This window comes from Excalfactoria chinensis, chromosome 5 (genome assembly GCF_039878825.1).
Source record: "Excalfactoria chinensis isolate bCotChi1 chromosome 5, bCotChi1.hap2, whole genome shotgun sequence".
Classification (NCBI taxonomy): Eukaryota; Metazoa; Chordata; class Aves; order Galliformes; family Phasianidae; genus Excalfactoria; species Excalfactoria chinensis.
In genome coordinates, this window is record NC_092829.1 from 43,598,726 (window position 1) to 43,620,081 (window position 21,356).

At 43.4% G+C, this 21,356-nt stretch overlaps 1 protein-coding gene across 4 annotated transcripts in view; it reads right to left on the minus strand.

Moving 5' to 3' along the window:
- LDLRAD3 (low density lipoprotein receptor class A domain containing 3) overlaps positions 1–21,356 on the minus strand; it is a 109,441-nt gene that overhangs the window by 78,464 nt on the left and 9,621 nt on the right. The window lies entirely within an intron of this gene.

The following is a 21,356-nucleotide window of genomic DNA, read 5'->3' on the forward strand; positions in this document are numbered from 1 at the left end:
GGCCCACATCCCCCTAGCAATAAGACTTTCAGGCTGGATCTGAGAAGTCAGGGGACTACCCTTGAATGGCCTGCCAATGAGGGGGGAAAGAAGAAAGTTAACTACTCACAGAAGAACATCTTGGGGTGGGAGAGATGCTACTACTGAGTTCTAGTTTATGGAAGAATCTTTCCTAAGAGATTAAACACTAACTTGCCTTTATTTCACAAACTGCTGAGACAACTACATTCTGCTTGCAGAACACATGGAACATAACAAACATTAAAATGCTCTCACGATGCAGCGCCTAATCAGTCACCCATAAAGCCATCCTTTAAATATTCACGTGTGATGAAACCAAACCGCTACACACAGATCTGCATATAGCCGCTTTCTGCTGTTATGTCTAGGTTTTAGCTGCTTGTTCTCCCAGCAAACACAGCCCTCCTTGTTTAACGTTTTCCTTGGCAACAGGACACTTCCGACAGCATCACCCCATATAAATCATAAGCTTGTGTAAACCAGTAGGAACAGATGTCAGCGCAGGACAGCAAATTTTGGACAAAGTGAATGCTAAGACTTACATATATACGTATTAAGTGAATCAAGAGGTGGTGGAGCAAAAGAAAATATGAACTTATGATAATGAATTTATGATAACAACATTCCCCTAATATCATTCAGAGAATAATTTATGCACTTAGGATGTGACAGCACGTCAATGCAGCACGTCTGCAGGGGAAAGAAAGCAGCGGTCTCTGTAACAAGCAGAGTTACATGGCTACATGAGGAGGCTGCAGCCTGGAGACAGTCATGATGGGAAGCTCTGCAGAGGGCCCACTCCAGGAAGCAGGCCAGGGCTGCAAAACAAAACAGCAACACTGCCCTTAACAAGAAAGGAAAGCCCATAACCTCTCACTCAGCAGCACTGAGCTAATTTCCAAGTGTGAGGAGATTGATGACAGATAACCAAGATTTTAATCTAGACAGAGAGAGAACTGCAGACTTCCCTACCTTGGGAAAGCAATTCAGCTCTTGCTTTGAAGTCCTGCCCTAAGAATACAAAACAAGGAGTCCAGAAAATTCTCTCCTGAGGCTCCTAAAATGAAATCTGGAAGAGGAACAAGAATGTTTTTCCAAACAATACATTAAAGCAACAGCTGAAGTTAGGAGATCAATTAGCAGAAGACAACTGGAGTCAAAGAAAGAGAACAGCTCAAGAAGAGGAGAATGGCTGTACTAAGTGCCAGTGACAGCATGTCTATGGGGACAGGGTAGTGCTGCTCCTAGAAAGAAGCAGCAGCCAGAAACAGACACTAAACCTCTTCAAACAGCAACATAAATCCAACAGCAAAAAGAGTTAGACCCAAAAGAATCTAATGCATGAATCTGGAAGCACCACCTCACTTGGGTGCCAAAACATGGTGCAATCGAAACTGAAAGCATCCTTGAAGCTACAGGTAGAAAGGCAGAGCACTCCTCTCCAGGTGATAGCACAGAAATGGACACACACACACAAAAAAAAAAAACAACAAAAAACAAAAAACAAAACACAACAATTTCAAAGCCACAGGGAAAAAATAAAGCCTTGAATTCAGAGGATCACCAGGTTGGGTCCTAATCAGCTGTTTTTTAGCCACGCTACACTGAAAACAGGACTAGCTGTGGCACAGCCAACAACAACTCTTCAGCCCGTCTGGGACTTTCACATCATTCTCACATTGGTATTTTGGAGATCACTGTTCATACTGATCTGATTCATCAACAAAACACCACAGGGCATAGCTTCCTTAAATGTCATGCCCTGGGTCTATCTGAGGAGATTTTGCCATTACTCTAGACTTGAAAGGTTTCTTTATCAAAGATGGCATGCATTTGCTATTTCTGGTAGCTCCAGTCATGTGTCCTGCACCAGGAAACCTCTGACAAAGTTAAATGAGGGCAGAAGACGGGACTTGGCCATGACAGATGCAAACAACTGTTTATTTAAAGTTGGGAATTTCCTACAGTCACTACTAGAGACTCAGAGAATAATCACTTCAAGTGAAAAATAACTGTTTATATAAGCACCTACCTAAAATGTGATTTTCTCCCATTCAGACAGAGTTTTTTGATGTGCTTTACACAGTAATAATAAAAATATATACAGAAAATAACGAGAATCAGCATTTGCTGCATGGATTAGATTTCTCTGCCTTCTGTAAGCAAATCAATAACAGAAAAATAAATGGCATTTGCATTTTGTCAATGGGAAACATGCTGTTAAAAAGATAAACAGCGGGGATTATGTTGAAGTGAGAGCTCATCCTTTTCACAGTTCAGTTTCGCCGTATCTATTTCACTTATTCTCTGCACCAGAAGCCCTAACTGAGAGAAATGATGTTTTTCCACCACAGTGGAGTCAATACAGAGCCTCCACATAGATGGGAAGTTAACGCAGGGTGCGCAGTGTGGGTATGCAGCCCTTTTGGAAGGCATCTGGGACTAATGCTTTCCAGCAAATATTGTCACAGCAGGATACCATGTATCATAAAGAGCTCTCAAGATTGCAGTACAGTTGGGTTTGTTTGCAACATACACAACTGTGAATTTTGGCTCTTTCAAAAGTTGCTACATTTAACAATGTGGCAAAGAGGACCGGGATGAAGTTGGACAGAAGAATATTCAGCAAAAAGCAAAGAAAGTTTTAACATGTACATGAGAAAACTGAACACTTCTCCCAGAGAGAGGCAGCTGGGGCAGAGCTCTGGCCAAAGTCCCTAGAAAAGGCCACAGAAGAGACAGACTAGGATTCGGTCTACATGATGCACCAGCCTTCTTCCTTTTCCACCTCATACTTCTTTGATTCCTGCCAATTACGTTTCCTTTATTTCCTACAATCCTCTGGTCAATTTCCAAGAAAGCAGTAACTGTTTTTTAAACACCTATCCTGGCCACAAATAAAAAACCAAAAACTACATCACCCACCTCAACGTGCTCATCAGGCAAAGGATCTTGAAGGAGTCTTGTAGTGCACTCCAGCTAAGGAAGAATAACCAAACATTCTGGGTATCTCTCTTAGCCACTAGCAACTTCCAAGCCTGGCTGTGTTTTACTAGGATGGACCAAGAATGGGACAGAACACACATTAACAAGCTTCTGGTTAACTACAAACCCACTGTCATTTTCAAGGCTTCTGTCAACAATTCTGCATCAAGTATTCTCAAAATGAGCCAAACCAAAACTCAGGGGATCTCTAAAACATTTCTATAACTTCAGGCATCATTTTGCTGGTTAAATAACCCCTGAAAGCTCCACATTCCTTCTGGCATCTGTCACATTTATAGAGGCTACCAGGTGAGCTTTTGGAAGAAGCTGGGGCACAGACATGTCCTGACAGATCAAACTGGCAAAGCTGAGGGGGCTGAGAAGCAAAGAAATGATCTCACAGACTGCTCTGAACTTACACAGATGGGGCCTGGAGGGAACAAAGTCTCACAGTTTTTCTGAAAACTTTCAACATAAATGAAGTCAATAACATTCATGGGAACTCAAGATACCTTGGGAACAGACAAGGTTCCAAATGTTCAATATCATTCTCAAAACGTCAATCTATGCACTTGGTTCTAAAACAGGATACGCTTATTTTCACATCAAACCCAAATTGAGACTTAGGATCTGCTAAATTAAAGGATTTCCTAATCTTTCCCCAAGGTTCTACGGAACCAAATGTCACCACTTGCAGGAGCTCGTGAGATGGACAACAACCAGGCTTCTTTGAGTGCCTTGGTAAATTCACTAATGAAGAAACAGTTTCAGCATGTTGCCATTAAGGGTTAATTTTGCATCTCACTGGCCTAGCTGGGCATTCCCATAAATACCAACCCAGCAGATATAATTGCAAAGCAGGTATGCTTGGCTCTAGCCACTCTGCCAATTTAGTGACAATGAATGTCTGAAAATTGCAGGGTGTAAATTTAGCTGGGTGGGTCTCACACACTGTGTTTATTTTACTGGGAGAGAAATGTATTTTATTAATTGGAATTAAAAGAAAGGCAACACACTTCATGAAAGGTTGTTTATTTTCCCCCTTGCCTGTAGATAGAAATAATAACAAAAATAATCACTATATTTACTGTGTAAGGACAAAGGCAGCACAGCTTGTGCGTTGCTGAGTTTCAACAGCAATTTCTTTTAGGTCAGTGAGCAGCAAACTGCTTATGCCAAGCAACACCAAGACTTCTGCAAAGCGCCTATCAGATCCAGGTAAGATGAGGCAAGAAGAAAGAGATGCCTTTGTAACAAAAGGCAGCATATTTTCTCTGTAACAACCACGTTCAGATTTCTTTTGCACCCTCAAGAAATCACCACCTGCTAGCTCTGACTGTGGCACATTTGCAGTTTCCCTCCCACATGCTACAAGAACTTCAGAGTCAATGAAAACTGCAGATAACGGACGCTTTAAGGATGATGGTAGGTAACAGTGCTAGGCTAACAGCCACTGCCAAACAGACAGACCACTAGCACAGCACGCATGGGCCCCAGCCAGAGCCTCCCCCACCCCACTCCAGACATGGATTAGAGACCACTTTGTTGAGCAGCCTGTAGTAGCATTTTACAAGCTATCAAATCCGAGTGTCGTGCCGTTACAATAACTAATTCTTACTTGTCAGAAGCATGCCTTAACCCACTTTCAGATCCATCTGGTCCTCCGATTTTCTAAAAACACCTCAGTACACTTGAGAGAACAGCAACCTTCTTGTTGATCATTTTCCTCCTTTTCCCCAGGGTAACCAAGAACACTTGGAAGCAATAAAGCTCCTGATGAAGCACCAGAGATCCCCATACACCAGTCCCTCTGAGTTGCAGATATTGCAAGGACTTTTTGTCATCATAAGCAGGTTGACACATTCTGCTTTGTTCTTCTGCCAAAGAGCAGAAGTCACAGCTTGTGCTTCTCACATGGAAAAGCCCGATAAGCTGAGAGAATCCAGATGCTGAGGTTCTCTCTCCTCTGTGCACCTGCTTCATCAGGATCAAGGAACCAGCCTCACAGGTAGGACTCAGACCTACTTGAGGCAATGGATTTCTGGGACTGCTGAACATTAGTTAAAAGCTTTAGAAAAGAACTGCATACTCCAGATGAGAAATAAGGTAAATGTGAATAGGTTAAAAAGAAGCTGACTTAACCACCGACTATTTTCCTCCCACAAAGAAAGCAGTAAGGGGTTTTCATTTCACACCATCAGATAAAATGGTCCCTTGCTTTCCCTATCACTTGCACTTCCTGACAGCAGCACATTACAGAGGTACATGGATATCGGTGCTTCAGCACAGAAATCACTTGCACAGTCAGAAATAGTTGGCTGGGATGAGGAATCCCACACTTAGATGACACAGACCATGCATGTCCAACGTGCAGCTGTGTGTAGCCCGGCCCAGCTCACAGTGCAGCCACCCCCTGCCCTGTGTCACCACAGTAACAAACAAGAGGTGGAGTCCTTGGTGTTTTTGTTGTCTTTTTTTCTCATTTTAATAAATATATATGTAAATATATATATGTGAGTATTGTTACTGACATACAATAACTATATTACATATTTTACAAGGGATGCTCCAAAAGTAATGCTTCCTGTTTCATTATGTTGGCCCACAGCGTCAGAGGCAGATGTTGGTGGTATGGCAGTAGAGGCTGAACCTTCCCACCAATATTCCATTACATTTTGTTGCCGTGTGACAGATGGTAACAGAGGGGCCATCTGACATGGATGTGCATACAAAGCAAAGGTGTGGAACTGAATTTTTCCACAGGGAAAAGAATGCAGCCATTGACATTCACTGATGCTTGCTGAATGTTTATGGAGACCACGCAATGGATGTAAGTACAATGAGGTAGAATGTGGTGCATTTCAGCAGTGGTGACAGTGGGTCCTCTCCTCGGGTGCAGATTTTTACAAGCACAGCATGCAGGTTCTTGTTCACTGGTGAGAGTGCACAGCTACTGGTGGTGAATGTGTTGAAGAACAGTGATCTTCAGCTGAGAATTTGCTCTATTAAAAAGCATTGTCATGCTCTTTGGATAGGCTGTTACCGCAGAAATAAATATGAGGCATTACTTTCAGAGCGACCTTTGTGTATGCAACCCAATTCCCATTCACTCAGGGTGGCCCAGACAAGCCAAAAGATGGAACACCCATGATAAGGGCTGTGAATTAGGAATCTTTTGTGATCTTGCTTTTAATATGAACAAAAGATTTCACCGTCCTTCAGTATGCATCTGACAAAAGAGGCTTTCTCCTCCCTAACACTAACACTCCACGACATCTGTCAGAGGGACTTAGCAGGACATCTTCTCCAGGCACTGTGGCAGCAGAGGACAGCAGGCACACTGCCCAGCGCAGGGATGGGCCTGTGCCAAGCACGGCACACTGCTCTGCTCCCAGCAGAACCAGCCGGCTTCTTCCCCACAGGCCATCGCCCACCTGCATTGACAACGGTGCCCAGCATTCACCATAGTGCAGAGTAAACTCCTTGCACTTCAAGAACTAGAAACGACAAGGTTTGAGAAAGACATCAGCAACTCAGCTGCATTCCCCACCTCAAGCTTGGAAGGAAGCCTGTCAGCAGCTCACACCACTCCACACAGACCTGGTTTCCTCCAACCCGGTGACTGCAGCACAAGGAAAGGGGAGAGCCAACCTCAAATGTAGCTTCCTTCAGCAGTCTAGCCTCATTAATAATTTAACTGTTAATGGCTATATAAATAAAGTACGCTCAGGAGAAATTAGCTGTACAGTTGCCCATTGTACCAGAAGCACTGCTCTTCCACTGTCTTTGCTTCCTGCTTAAGCCACAGGGCTTCCTGTTTGTTCATCGGACAGACTCTCTAGAAAGGACTAACACATGAAGGTCAATTAATAAACTGAATTAAATGTATACCACTCAGAAGAAAGGTAGAATGTGATTATTGTAGCTCTTTCCCATCCTCCTCACAGTGCAGTCTATAACACAGAAAGGAAAGATCTGTGCACTTACTGCATTGTGGCAAATTATATATGGATGTTTCTGAATCAGGAAGTTAACACAAAAAAATGACTTCTGACACTGATCCATATTCTGCAGATTAGCTGAAAGAATGCAAAGGGAAAACTAAGGCACAGAAGATACAATGCAACGATAAAGCTCACCCAGGACTCTAGTACCAAACACATCACGGGCTGTAAGTGCCCTACACCGCATTCACATCCTTCACAAATGAAACAGAAGATGCAGTACAGCCAGCAACACAAACCACCCACTAGCTCTTTATATTTTGGTTGTGTTTCCTCCAGATTTCCCCAAAACATAAATATAAGAGGAATACTGTAAGTATTGACTACAGCACAGCTGATAACTGTGTAAAAAAACTTCAACTGAAGTGCTATCAGCTCCAAAACAATGGAAGTGGATTCCATATGCAAATCCAGCAAGGCAGGAAGGATGCCTCAACAAGACTGTATTAACCCAGTCATAGATGTCCTTAGCTGATGATGGATGTTCTTCCTTTCCACTAAGGCTACTCAGACAATCAGCATCTTGCCTATGAGATGCAAAATGCTAATCCCAATGATGGTAACAGGAAGGATTTGCTTCATCAGTCAGATTTCAGGTGAGCCGTCATAAGTTTCCATAGCTTGTTGGAGGGTGTAGAGTTAATACAAACAGAAATCCAATGCTCACAGTGGGTTGGCTGGTGAAAATTAGTTTCTTACTTCCTCTAAAAATCTGATCCCAATGGTAAGCATCCCTTAAACATCCACAGAGGCTCATTCCAATGGCTGGATGACCATTTTGTCATCAAGATCACTATCAACAAGGCAATTTTGCAGCTTCATTACTGTCACTGTTTGACGTCCATCAAAACTTTCTCAGTACATTCCAGATAGGCATGTAATCAACACTTCATGAACAGCCAGAGCACAGTGACAGTATGGGCTCAGGTACCCAGACAGAGCAGATTGTCACCTCATCCACAACGACTGCTGGAGGTGAGTGGTACCACAGCTTCTCCAGTATGTCAACGCTTGTGGTTTGTTTTAGACGCACTCTGTCAGCAGGAAGCACGTGTTACCAGTGATGTTCTGTAATCAAACACTTACTCAGCGCCAACAATTTTGCATGGCAAGATGAAAATCAAGCTTCCTTCCACCAAATCGTCCCTCAACCAGAGCACAAAACTTGCCACCGGGGACAGAATTCCAACTATTCCATCCCCACATATCAGCCCAACTCATCCAATATCATCTCTCAGTAACTTCTCCTGTTGCAAAGTTGTTCCTTTGAAGATATTAGAATCACACTGGTAACAATCAGCACAGGATCAGACACTGCGCTGATGAAAAATGAAGGTTTAAGCCATAATTGCTCAGGCCTTCTCAATTTGCTACCTACAGAAACCCACAATAAATCTTCCTGTGAGTCTTTAAATAAAAGAAACTTACCTTTTAGAACACGGTGCAGAGGTACATGGCTGCTTTCGATATCCCAGCCACAAGAAATTTAAGTCAAAACTCCCAGTTATAACAAGTTCACTTGAAGTAAAAGCACCTTTTACGTCCAATTATTCTTTCCTTCCTCGGAAGAGAGGTGAGACTGACACTGTGTGAACAGAACAAATTACAGCTGGCTAAAATTATTAACTTCTTTCCGTTTCAATGAAGTTTCATCTTTTGAAATTTGGGCTTAGAAACCTACAGTTTTAAAGGAAACTTGCTGACTGGAAATGGAAGAAATGAACTGATCCTGAGGAAATCCTGCAAAGCAGCTTAGTGACATTGATGGGTTTTTCCAGCCTTGTCATTTCAATGAAGTTTAAAGATACCAGAACACCTGAAAACAAAAAGACTCATCTCTGAGAGTCAGGCTGTCAATACATCTTCATGAGAGCAAACCTACTGAAAGATATCCATGTAGATTCATTCAAAGAACAGAAGAATCTGGATATGTGGCCTCAAAAATGTGTAAAAGAAGTAATACAATAATTCTCAATATGCTTAATTTAGAGCTAAATCTATTTGTAATCTATGTACATTCATAAAACACACACACACACAAAAAAAACAACCAACTAAAATAAAATAATAAGAAAGAGACATTCATTTCTAATATCTCCTGGGCAAGCCAGACTCAGAACACGTGCTCCTGGAGATGTGTGCTATTTATTAGGACACAGCAGTGCCTTTGAAAAGGATTCATATGGCTGAACCATGCACATTCTCTAAGATAAAGGCAATGTCCTGAACTAAAAGTGATCAGAAGACGCTATGATTGAAGTCCTGTTGTACCCACCTATCTTTGAAATGTACAATACATTCAAAAAAGGAAAAAGCTTACAGTAGCACTTGGCAATAAATTATGCAGACACACAAACAGTCCTTTACCTTTCCCATGCCTCATTCCTAGGCCTGTAAGATTGTCATGCTGCACTGCTTCCTTATCTTTATTTTATTTCCTACCCTATACAGTATACTTCCTCATATTTATTCCGTATCCTACACAGTACAGAAACTATCCTCTGCTAATAAAAGCAAGAACCACCTATTTTCCTGGACATGAAGTTTAAAGTTTCCCACTCTGGTGTCTGAATTGGTGCCAGAAAAGGAACTTGCCATTCTCCACAAAGGGCAACTGGAGGCACTTGCCATCTTACACATGGGAAATGCTGACTGCAAGGAAGGAGAACCCGCATCTCAGCCGAGTTTATCAACACAACAGCACCAGACCAAAGCAGGAGACCTTTCCTCACTCAAAGCAGCAGCAGGAACCAACCTATCAGTGCAGAAGTCTCTCTACCTGAGCAAGTCAGGGAGCAGAAGTGGCTGACAGCAATGGTGTGTGCCATCCACACAGGCCTGAGCTTCCCACCCCAAACTGCCTGCAGCTCAACCCTTCAAGAACACATTGTAAGCAGCACAAAAAAATCCACAACTCCATTCCCTGCTGTTTGCCTCACTCTTTCTTCAAGCTCCTGTGGCTTTATTGTGGCCTGGGGCAAAGAATCCCTGGAAGAAAGAGAAGGCATGGGGACAGCTCTCCATGAGGCACCTGCCAAGGCAGCTAAGCATAGCTGACAGGGGAAGTGTACCATTTCCTAGTGTCCTACTTACCAAATCAATCAGAAACCAGCTCCAGCAATTAAGTGGTAATGAATTATTGATACCACTCACTTCGGGGAACTGAGCACTTAACCAGCATTTATGAAACTAAAGAAACTGAGGTGGTATCACCATTCCAAGCAAGGCAGAAAGGCCAACAGCAAACAATCTGCCTAACATTAAGCACTGCCAAGGATCACCGTTATCTCCAGGATGTTGTCTCAGCCCTGTCTGTACATGAGCACACATCACCTTGATTTATATTCCGCTCTACCCATTTGTAAAGAAATCCCCACTTCAGAGAGGCACTGTGAGTGCTCCACATACAAAACTGAGGAACTTCGGTACCCACCACCTCTTGCTACTTTTTCAGAGGAGGAAAAAAAGAAGAAAAAAAAAGGACAGTGTTGACTGTGTCCAAAGGAAGGGGCAGCAGAAAGGAAGCTAGGGGGAAAAAAAACACACCACATTAAAAATGTGATCTACAACACATGCTCAGTGGCAGGACTTGCCCTGAGGAAGCAGAGGTGGTCCTGAAACCCTACTTCTTCAAGACACTCATGACATCTACACACAGCTTGCCCCCAAGTTAGCTAGCCTTTGTGCCAACGCAAATAAATTCAACTACAAGCTCAGCAGAAAGCCAAGGAATCCGATCATGATTCAAAACACTCTTACAGTCACTCAAGATTGTCAGTAGTACCCCTAAAGAATACATCCACCACTGATACAAAGGAATAATCTAGGAAAGAGAACCCTACTCTTACCACACTTCCCACCTGTATTTTCTATCGATGCCACTGTTTATTGTGCTATTAGAAAACAGAGGGTGTCATGCACATTTACCTCACATCATGCTCCCCAGCCTGCCCCTAACCAATCCTACACCAGGCATGCTAAGCCAACAGCCCTACATGCTGCTTACACACACTTAATGAAGCCTCACACTTCTGGAGCCTTCACCACCAGCAGCAGTTGCTACAGTCGGGGCAGACACAGCCTCAGATGTCAAACTGGCAGCCACATCTCATCTGACCCAAGTTAAACAACACACGGTATAATGTCAGCATTTCAGCTCCTAATCCTTTCCCTGGCAGGAATGCCAGCAATGTGAGCTTCAGGAGGAGGAAGATGGATGTCGGTGCTTGCGACACAGCCCAGCCTCACCAACAGGATCCCTTACAGGAAAGGGCAGCTTTCAGGGTGGAATCTGAGAAGACCAGAGAGAGGATTCAGCCCTACCACAGATGTCTCGTATGATCACATTACTCTGCTTTCCTTGGCTTCAGTTTTCGTTATCTGTTAATGATTACTAATGCTCTCCGATCCCACGGGAATGCTGCAGGCATCCATAATTTATGTTTCCGTGCTGCTCAGATTCTAAGGAGATGGGTACCTGAAGACATATACTGATCAGTAGTTTTCCAAATATATAAACTGCTTTTTAGGGTACATCATTAAAAAAAAAAAAAAGCAAGAAAAAAAGCAAAGTATCAGTATCAAAGGCCTACAGCCGTATCTTGAATAATTCATTCATCAGTAGTAAACAAGTAAAGATGTATGCAGAAATCTTTGAGCAAGTAAGCAGCTAATACACCATTTGGGGACTCTGATTAGAACACAGACAGGCCCAGCTGTACCAGAACAGGCCAAGGAGGTGATCATCCCTCTGTACTCAGCACTGGTGAGGCTGCATCATAAGTGCTGCGCTCAGTTTTTAGTCACTCACTACAAAACACTGAGATTCTGAAGCATGTCCAAAGAAGGGCAACAAAGCAGTTGAGCAGCTGCAGGAACTGAGATTGTTCAGTCTGGAGAAAAGGAGGCTCGGGAGAGACCTTACTGCTCTCTACATAGACCTGAAAGGAGGTTGCGGTGAGGTGGGGGTCAGACTCTTCTCCTCTATAATAATGACAGGATGAGAGGGAGTGGCTTTAAGTTGCACCATGGGAGGTTCAGGTTGAATATGAAGAAAAATTTCTTCTCAGATGGTGAGGCATTGGAACAGGCTGCTTAGGGAGGTGGTGGCATCAGCAAACCTGGAAATTTTCATGGAAAGGACAGATACTGCATGGAGGGACATGCTTTGGTGGCCACGGTGGTGAGACTGGTTCACAACCAGGCTAGGAAATCTTTGCGACTTTTTCCTCACCTTAAATGATTCTGTGAATGTCACATTCCTGAAGCCTTGCTGCTCAACAGCCAACCAAACTCAGCTCACAGCAACTCCCGAGGCAAACCCCAGTACCTAGCCATATCAAGGCACTGTTGATAAGGAAATCAACGATCCTCTTTTACTTGCTCTCACTGGGGCTCAATGAGAACTCCTGATATGGCGTTCATTTTTGTTTTCCTCTTGTACGCATATATTTACCTTTGTTTAATGCAGAAGGCTCTTTGTGGGAGGAAAAGAAAGGAACAGCTTAGGAAATTTGCTTAAAAACAGACTAGGAATCTGCATGTTTCAATTTCTCCAAAATGATTTTGCCCTGGAAACATGCAGTGACAAGCTCTTGGTATAGCTGCTTATACCAAGGGTTGAATTCTGACAGCTGAGCCTGCTCACTCAAAGCACTCTCTAACCAAAACAGGCACTATGGCATTTCAATAACACACTTTTTCCAAAACAACAGGCCAACACATTCCTTCCAGAATGAACTAAATGATGCTGGAATACGTACCAACCCTATGCCAAGTTAGTTTTCCTACAAAGAAGAAGCAGCTTAGATTGCTTGAGCCTGCAAATCTTGCCCTCAACAGCATAGTGAGCTGGGTGTTTGGAAGGAGTGCTCTGGGTCACTTTCCCCTCAAGATAACTCCTATCAGGCATGTTTCCTGTCCAAAACAGAGATAACCACCTCAGAAGTCACGTAGGTTTAATTTTAACAGGAGCTGACAGGTCTCATGCGGCTCTACAGAGACCCAGAGAAAGATACACTGATTGCTTCTTAAAACAAGAAAGTCTATTCACCAAGGTGGGCTGCCCAGCTTTGCAACTGTTGATGAGCAAACAAAGCAGGGGGAAAAAAAATAATCAGCCAAACCGTGCTTTGCAAGCTGAACAGTTTCCCCATGAGATTGTTTAAAAGGAGCAATGGCAGTCAACAGGCAAGATTCAGCCTCAGTTAGGACAAGAATATCCTGCCGGTGAACAAAACTGCTTTTTATATTTTCAGATGCTATTTCTCTCAGCTAATTGGCTATTAAGCTCCGATAAGGTGGACATTTATCTCTAGATAACACAAGAAAATTGGAAAGTAAGCAGCCTGAAGCTACCCTGAAGACTGTTAACCAAATAGCAAGCCAGAGCTCCATTAAAACAATTCATTAGAAAACCTATGTCATCCCTTGGCAGATTTTCAAGGATCCCATTAGAAATTTTAAGAATACCCTATCTGATTAGACACTGAAGTCTACTACTGAAGTCATTTGTAAATAGAGAGCCCTTCACTTTGAAAGCTTGAAAGTTTTCCAAAACTGCTTCAAGAAACTGGAGCAGAAATGTTTGCTGTCTCTAATACACAAAATTTTGTACAAGAAAGGCAGAAACTTCCTATAATTCCTATATGTAATCCCTATGTATTCCTTTGTCTAAAAGGTGAGACTGATGACAAGGTATAGCTGTGCAAACCAACGTCATCAAGTACCACTTAACCTGGGTAGTCTCTGCTGATGTAACTAAGAAACAAACACCAGGATAAGTTATCTCAGAAGAGCAAACACCCATGAACTCTGCATCACTGGTTCTCCACGACACAACTACTACCATCATGGCTGTTGAAAAGGACAAGCATTTCACAGAAAGGTCACTTAAAGATGCAGTGCAAAGAGGAAATTATATGATTTGTAATACATACGTTTTATAAAATGTTGTCTTCTCAAGGAAAATTGGAAGGAAGAAGAAAAACTGCTGTCGCGCTCTTATCCTTAATGGACATATAATTCAAGTATTAAAAAAGAAGGTCCCCACAACTATTCTGGACTCTTCTTTAGAAGACAAAGGTTGCAATCAAAAATGCTTTAAAAGGCAATGTGTGATGCTGTCAGCAATCCTGGTATGAAACAAGGAGCTTACTGATTTGTAAGGTTGTGAAGTTTACAAACAACGCTAGAAAGTCTCCTAGCAATAACACTTTTATCCCACTGGTAGTCTATCAGTGCTCCAGTCACATCTCATTGATCTTTGGTCAAAAGTGCACTCTTGACTGGTTCATTGTGCCTTCTGGTCCTTCCTCAGAGAAGCAAAAAGAAATCAAATCCTGAAGCTCACATACTGCCTGCAGATCTGTGGAAGGGCTGCTGGTCCAACTGACTGCAGGAAGACCAATACTTGTGGTTTGCTTTAGAGTTCACAGGCTGAAAAATTTCCGGATATGCTTTTCTCACACCTTCATGCTTACTGATATCCAAAGCTCCTACAACCCCAAGAGAGAAAATGCCAAACAAACAGAGGTAGATCTGCCTTAAGAAAGGATTAGGAAAGAGGAATTTCTTAGAGAATGTAAATCAGAATTACACCGGGAGTTCATTAAATACAAGGCAGGTTTAACACACCAGACCTCAGTTACACGGTACAGTGAATGGTCTATTCATTTAAAAGTTCAACATGCTTTTGGTTTTGCTTTTCACACAATTCTACCTGCTATTCCACACAGGCTTTTATTTCACCCACAATCCTGGGTTTTAAATTCAGCCAGCACTTCATTAAGGCACGTAACTAGCATCAGCCCATGGATATTTTGGTCCCTCTCCACTTTCTTTCCACCTTTCAAAAGGTTGCCTTCAAAGAATAAAACAGAACTATTTTGAGTTTGAATAGACTGCAATCAACACAAACACACTGCCATTGCTCCTGCTAGCCAATTCTGAATTATGTCTAATTAGTTTAATGACATAGTCTTTTAAAACTGATTAAGCAGTAAGTACAGTTCTTCCAGACTCCAGGACTTGCCAAGCACCGTTTGCATTCTGCCAGCCTGAGCAGATCTTGATCTCAGCATCTGTATTGTGTTTTTCCAGTTACCCAAACAAGCAAAGCTGCAGACTCTGTTTCATATGATGCCAAGCCCATGGTAAGACATGTTTCTTATCACTGCTCATGTTGAGGAAGGTTTCAGTCCCCCACCCTTAAGACCAGCATCCTGACAAGTTACAAGGAGCCCTGAACTTTTCAGGTAGATACCTGCTCTCCTCAAGGCAAAAAGCGTGTGTGTTTCAGGCTCCAGACAGACCATCTATTTGCCTTAGTGGCCTCCACTGCTACCCAGCTCTGGATCTGCGTATTTTCAGCCACAGCCACAAAAGCAGCAACTCGTACTACGGACAGGAGGTAGGTTAGCCTGCCAGAGGAGTTGCTTTCCTTTGAAGTTCATCACCATTGCTGCAATGTGTTTCCTTTGGAGCTTTTTAGTGGTGAGTCTATTATTGTATCTGTCCATGAAGAACTGATGTGCTTTGGCACCTCCAGCAAAGTAGGGCTATTATGCAAATTTAACAACGTGAGGAACTGTAGTAGCACATTTTGTATTGGTCTCTCCAGCTGTGCCAACACTGACAACACATTTAGCCATCTAAACATGCACACTCCGCACTGTGTGGCAAGTAACTGAATTAACTGAACTTCATATATGATCACTGAGAAATTCAACAGTTGCCTCAAGAGGCACAATGCCCCTGTAAAACTGCATCAAGAGCCCATGGAGACCAAATCCTTAGCACCCTGCTCTAGCCAAACAGCACCTTCCAAGCATGGTCACAGCAGGAAGCCACACAGCCCAAGGCTGGACCGTACCATGGCACAGCTGAGCAGTGGGTAAGGAAAAGACAAATAGAAAGGGGCAAGTTTAGCAGCACAAATGCATCCTACGTGTCCAAGCTTCCTTTAACAGCAACGTCACTTTCCACCGAATACATAACAAGAGATCCAAATCTAGAGAAAAAAAGATAAAGCGGACCACAAGGTTCAGTAAAGGAAGTGTAAGCAACAGGACTACAGGTTGCCAGCTCTTTCCTTTGACTTGTAAGAGGAGAAAAAAAGCGTAGCTTGCCAATTATATAGATTTTTATTATTATGTCTATTTGTGTCTTTATCACATTTCATGTTTTGCTGAACCTGAAACTCCTCAGTTTGAAAAATCTTAATGATCTTAATGACTAGTGAAGAATCTTCACTGTAACAAAAAGAAATACCAAGCAGAAAGAACAGAAAGGAAAAACAGGGATGAATAGCTGAGAAGAATTTATAGTGTCAAGAGAATTTTATCTGGTACCCAGCTCTTACCAGCAAAACAGAACATTTCAAAGACATGAGTCTTTGAACTTCGGCAACATGCCTGTTGTTACCTGTAGGATACAGCTCCTGACTAAAACAGGGATCCACAGCACTAACAGCATAAATGAAAGCTGCTAAGAAGGAGAGCCGGTATCCAAAAGAACTCCAAACACAACTGTTTATATGGGTAGAAGGGGGAAAAAAAAACAAACAAAAATCCAGAACAGCACAATCCAACCATCCTCAATCTAAGCACTTCCTAATTTTAAATAAACTAAGCCTCACAGGCTGCCTGGGAGCTACTATACTGATTTTAAGTGGGAACACCACACAGGGTGTGGAATCTGCAGATCGACTCCTAATCCAAAAAGATCCTGCCCATGGGTTCTAGCCTCACTCATTTTAAGAGTTTTGCTGTCACATCCCCTTCCACTCATTATCTCAGGTCCCTGACCATCACAGAATATATCACACAGCAACTCATGCAACTCACACCCAAAAAGCAGCTTTACTGCATATATTTTAGTCACGCTCAGGTTCACAGCTGCTCAGACCACTGCAAGCAGAAGGCTTAAGAAACACGGAAGAGGTGGTTCTGACCAGCAGCCCTCCTGCATGATCCCTTCATTTCTATTTCACTCATCTAGGCCATTTCAGTTACCTGCCCACACGGCTCCTGTCCTGCAGTACAACTCTCACACTAATAGAAGTACCTTCCACATCTCAAACTTTTGAGGACATGCTTTTGTGGGTTGCAGCTAAATTAGATACCTAATTCCACAGGTTTCTTTGCAATCAAAGAGACCAGAAGCTCTGTTTAGATACCTCCTCACACTGTGCGTGGCAAAAGGTTGTCTTGAACAGGTCTCTCATCTGACAGCTGTACAGTGCAAGAGGCTTCCAAGGGGAAAAAACCCAACACAGCAGACTCAAGCATCAGGACCAAGCTACCAGAGTGCAGCAAGTTTTCACATGCTCTACAAGCATCTGTGTACACACTCCTAGGCCATGCCAAATGCAGTGCAAAATTCACAGCCTCTCTCTTTCATTGACCAGATATTTAAGCTAGAAGTTTCATTGCGAGAGGGGCTAATTCAGTTAAATGTGCTCCAGCAGAACTCTTTGCTTTTTTTCTTTAAAACACATCCAAGCTCTCTCTCGAAAATTCTTCAGCATCCATTAAACTCAGGATAAACTGATTATACTAATGGCTGACTATAAAATTACCCTCAGCCATGATCTACTTACATCGCAGGCAAAGGGCAGTCCGTCATTCAGCGTTTCATTTTAGAGACACCTTAAAACGCATCTCATCATTAAAACTGGTTTCACTTGAAATACTTCATTCTGCATCTCTGCGTATCCCATTACAAGATCTTGCCAGAGCAAGGGTTTTGCTTTAATACTTAAAAAACAAAAAGAAAGAAAGAAAACAAACCCCGCTGAAACAAAAACAACTGTGGAGACATCAGATCTTTCTTATTCCGCACCTTCTAAACCTATCCACTGACAATGGCATGGTTTCCACATTAAGGCACAAAAAACAACAGCTCCAATACTCACGGCAGTGCCTCCCACCAAAGGTAGGACATCACAGCCTGCATGCAATAGGATGACCAAACAACAGCCTACAAGGCTTCCCAGCACCTCATTAAAATCATCATCAGCTTCCACAACGTTGAAGATGCTGAAAATGAGAGCACTGCCATCATCATTGTGGACCTCACGCTATGGACTTTTCAGGCCTGTTACATGACTGCCTTTCTGCCTGTGCAGACAGAGGGCAACCACAAGACAGACCATCACAGAAGCTGTTCTGTGAGATTTACTGGCTTTAAACAACAAAGCCTGTGTCTAGGTGATAAAACTATCCTTGCCTCAGCCCTTCCTCACCAAACATAGGGATGCTTGAACCTCTGCTCATCCCATCACTGCTGTCTAACAAGCCATCAGCTCTGTAACCAGCCTCCCAGATTTATGACAAGTGAAGCTGTTTTACTCCTCACCTGGGAGATAATCAACAAACAAACAGAAGCAGGATGCCGGATTGCTGTTGTCACAATAAACATGTTATACTATCACCATGAAATCCTTACATCCAAAGAGCTTGCTAGTCTCTTGGTGTATCAGGCACTGCAGGCTGACGGTAGGCTTCGAACATTTTATTTCACATTTGTACAAGGGGTGCATTTTTACAGTCTACTTTACAGCTAACAATCTCTACTTCCTATCATGGTACGTGACTGCAAGCCTGCAATCAGGCCGTTACTCTCACTGGGTGTTGGCAGCACCCAACGTTTCTGATAGCAAACAAAAGAGTACGGTACCAACCACCTAAAAAGGAAGTCTTGAGCAAACAAACTCAAACATCAAATGCCCTGTGGCCAGATGTGCAGCATTTCCTTAACACAGCACCCCTCAGCTGCTCACACCGCAGCCACTGGCAGATATACACCTACAGCAAATATCCAGCACCTCTTGTGTATCGCTTCTCTCTCCTACTGGTTTGCCAAGCTGGGAGCTTCCTTGCTTGCCAAAGCTGCTACAGGAATCCCTGTTCATCACCCACACATCAAAGTGCTACAACAGTTTGCAGCTTGCACATGTCAGGAACAGGAAAAATTGTGGTTGTTGAAGCAACAGACCCGGTTTAGAAGTCTTTTGCATCAAGAATACAAACCAAACATACTGTACACTCAGGACAGACGTGCCTCCAAGCAGAGTGCTTCTCTTTATTTATACAGCAGTGGAGCAGAATGGTACACAACAGCACTCCTCAGCTCCCAAGCAGAATATGAGGGTTTCCAGTGGACAAATCCTACTGAAACAATGCATCAACATCAGCACAAATGAAGACCTGCACAGGGAAATGTGAGGTATTCCCTTTGCATTATATCAAAGCTTTAAGCTAGCAAGCATTACACCATGCAGTTTATTAATGTGGCAACATAACCCTTCGAGCAGCTTCCATCCCTGCTCAGTTTTGGGGATAGTCTGTTTTTTTCTCAGACTTTTGAGATGTAGTGGCAAATTGTGATGACAGTACATGTGAGGCCCTTCAAGTTTATGCTTTCTGTGGAACCAGGTCTTCATCCCAACAGCACAAGTGTGAAAGACTGGAGGGAGCAGACAAAGCTTCCCCCTGAAACTGAGCAAGCTGAGTGTATTTTAGGAAGTGTATCCATACATTATATATAGCTTATAGACCAGAACGATCTTTACATTGGACTGCGACATCGCAGAGACCACACGTAGGAATCCCAGCTACGCAATGCACTCCGACTCTCCGGCGGGTTGAAGGCTGACATTTTTAAGACCTACTTCAAACCTAAAACAGGAACAAATCTTGTAGTTGTCAGAAAAAAAGCAATCTTCCTTAACCTGATGACATCTGTACAGCCTGAGCTGGTAAGCGCAAACCCTGAAGGACCTAACCCACATTTGGGAACCCTTGAGCTGCCATGGAGCCATGAGGAATGCTGGGAACAGGGTGAGAGCAAGGCAGAGTGGAGCGATACCTGGGCACGTGCAGGTGTGAGAGCTCAGTGGGACCTGAAATGAGGCAGGGAATAGAAAAAAGAAAGGACTGAAATCGGGGAGCTCTCATACAGGAAGCGGAGGTTATGGCTGGAGATAAGGCAGTCTCCTGATCAGCTGTCAGCCTCGTGTACATTCACCCTGCACACAGCATAGGTAAAACCTTTCCCATGCAGATAAGGTCTTTCAGGATCAAAAGTGATATTTTATCTACTAAGAAAAGAGATGTAAATAAAATATCAGGCTTTGCCTTGCAAATCCCCACTGATGCAATCCAAGCCAACAGCTATTTCTGCAACAGGAACAACTGTTTAGACACAGACTTGAATCACTGTTTATTTTCTGTTAGCTGACATTGACCCCCACGGCTTCAAAGTTTCCGATCCATACCCAAAAAAGAACTCAAAAGGAAAGAAATTCTTTCAGGAGTTATCAAAACTAAAAGGCCAGGCAAAGACAAGCCAGTTCTCCCTGTGGGAAGGTTACTGGGCTGCCAAAATATACAGGGGAAGGAAGATTTTAAACAAAAATCCCAAAGATCCGATACGTGAGTGTTCAAAATAGAAAACAAATGCATTAAAAGTAACAATAACAAAAGGTTTCAGAAAGCTCTTTCCATCGGCTCCAAAGCAAGCCAGAGTCACTGGTTAAATAACTGCACCGGAACTGTTGTGCAAGAAGGGCAGAGCTCAGTGTGCAAAGCTCCCAGATGGGAAACAGGTCTGTGAGGGGTGGGCTGGGGGCTCGCCATGCTTAGCTGGGTGCCTGCAGCACTGAGTCCCCACGCAAAGCCCAGCATGGTCACTCGGCACACGGAAACACATGCCTTGGTAGGAACAATTTGTTGAAGTGTTGGCAATGTTACTGTAGTACAATGGAACTGAACGAGGAAGAAAGCATCACATCACAGATAAACAAACCTGCGCTCTGCCTGAAGGATTCCAAATAAGGAACTGCTGAAATAATGTGGAAAAGAGGCCTAAACCTACACAGCAGCTACACACGCTGCACGCTCAGCTGGCAGTTACAGGACTGAAACACTGCAGGTCCCACTGCACCTCTCCTCCCCCCTGTCCATCGAAACCGGCCTCGAACCAAAGTTTTATCGCAGAATCTGTGCAACTTAAAAGCCCTTCACGACAACGAATACTCCTGAATAAAAAGAAAAAAGAACACCGTGCTTTTCAAACCGAACTCTGCTACTGTGTGTCATCGTTCCATCAGCACGGAGCGCCCGTGCAGGCAGCTGCACCAAGTGGGCTACCCACACTTTCTAGACAAGTGCCCACTAGGACCGAGTAGCAGCACCAAGTCACACCTGCAGCATCACCCCACAGCACGCCAGCAGCACGCTAACACTGACAGCCGCTGATCGTGGGGGTGTAAAAGTTTACCAAAGAACGCGTTAGCGGCGCAGCCCACCCAGCACCCCAGACGAGGCGGGGCAGCTCGGCGGG